The sequence below is a fragment of the Belonocnema kinseyi genome, chromosome 4 (genome assembly GCF_010883055.1).
Source record: "Belonocnema kinseyi isolate 2016_QV_RU_SX_M_011 chromosome 4, B_treatae_v1, whole genome shotgun sequence".
NCBI classification, from domain to species: domain Eukaryota; kingdom Metazoa; phylum Arthropoda; class Insecta; order Hymenoptera; family Cynipidae; genus Belonocnema; species Belonocnema kinseyi.
The window spans coordinates 55,993,054-55,994,888 of record NC_046660.1 but is presented as its reverse complement, the minus strand read 5'-3'; positions in this window follow the sequence as shown (position 1 = coordinate 55,994,888).

Sequence of the window (1,835 nt, the reverse complement as noted above, 5' to 3'; positions counted from 1 at the left end):
AAACAACACAATATGAGCTAGAAACCTAAAAAACCTAATAAAAGAAGCTAACCTTGGGGGTGGTTCTTATAAATCCAACGGTACTTTTATAAAAATTATAATATTTGACATAAAAAAGAAGCATTTATTTAAACATTCTGGTAATTTAAACATTCTAGTGAACAATTATACACCTATTAATCTCGAAATCTACCAAAATCTACGGCATTCCCTTTGAGACCACGTGGTCGATGGCGCGAACTCGGTAAGCTGCAAACTTCTGGAGCACATTTAAGTTACGAAAAAAAATCGCGAAGCCCGACGCTCCTCAACCACTAGCTTGAGAATGGCGGAAGTAGAGACCAAGAGTAAAACCTCACAAACGGATGGAGTTCGGCTACTGACCAGCTTGCCGAATTAAGAAAGGGATTTGCCTAGAACATTTTAAGTGTCGAATCCGTTACGGATTTGTTAGCAAAATAGTATCGAAATAATATCCAAAAATACGATCTCAATGACTCCGATCAAGATTAAATTAATCGCCAAGCAAAAAGTCTCAACGTATCGACAGTCTTGGACCAAGAACAAAATTGACAGGTGCCATGGAACGCGCCAAGGGCGTCAACTCGCAGGATGCTTGCGTCAGGACGCCGTCACGAAACCTCAAGTCGCAGCGCAACTACCGGAGAAACTCGGAACTAAACGATCCCTATGTAACGAAGAGTTAATTTTAGAGCGAGATTATAAATACGTTATTAATTAACGGCGCAATCAATATAATCTGTTAGTGCTGAGTGAGATTCTAAGGTTTCTAACACTTAACGGCATTAGAATTTTGTGGAACTTGAAATATGTCAGAAGTTCCTGAGTTCAATCAATTGGAAGATAAGTTTAAAATTATTACGAAATTAATATGAATTTTATATAATTTAGGCTAAATAAGATTTGAATAATAAATCGATATAAATACTAGAAAACGTGGTAACGCGAGAGCGTAACCGCACGTAATTATTTACACGGATTGGAATGTGGGAGCAGACGACATTTGTAGCGCGCTCCATACGCTATAGGTGTGCCTAGGAACTGTTTACGTCGCCCCTGCGGTCCATATGATAACGTCAGTCGTCATAAACTACAGAAAATGCGATATAACGGACTTGGTAAAATGGCGAGATACTGTAGGATGCTGTATTACGAATTTACCTTCACAGGATTCTACTAACTGTAGTTTCCTGTCTGTGTATGCGAACCATGGCGTGACGCGCAGAAAAGAACATGCCAATCGTCGCTTGGCATTTTGTGATCACGGAATCTGTTATTCAATGTGTGAGTTTTAGCCTACTGAATATCCAAGCAAATTTTAATAATAGAGTTCAGTCTCGGTTGGGCTTTCCAAAGCGGTGCTACGATTGACAGGATTGTTCATGTAAGCTTGTCGCCATTCGGGAATTTGTGAAGGCTTTGATTTTAATGTTAATCATAATTATTTGATGTAACAAATGCAGTTAAATATTGAATAGCGGCATGATAAATTTTGTAACTAACCATAGGTCTGGTAAATAGCAGTATTATGTTAATTTAATGATGATTTTTACTTTGCGGGATTCTTTAATTTCTACGAAAATTCTGAATTGTTCATCCTCACTCCATTTTTTCTAATCGTTCCTTGTTTCTGTGTTGAGCTTGTAGGAAATGATGTAAGATTTATCTATCAGTAGTCTAATATTTTAAGCAAAAAACCGCTTCGTACTTAAAACTGATAATTGGTAATTAGGTGGGGTATATCAAGTAAAATATAAAATAAAGTAATCATTCCTAAATGGCTAAGGTTTCAGGTAATAGTTGAAAATATAAAC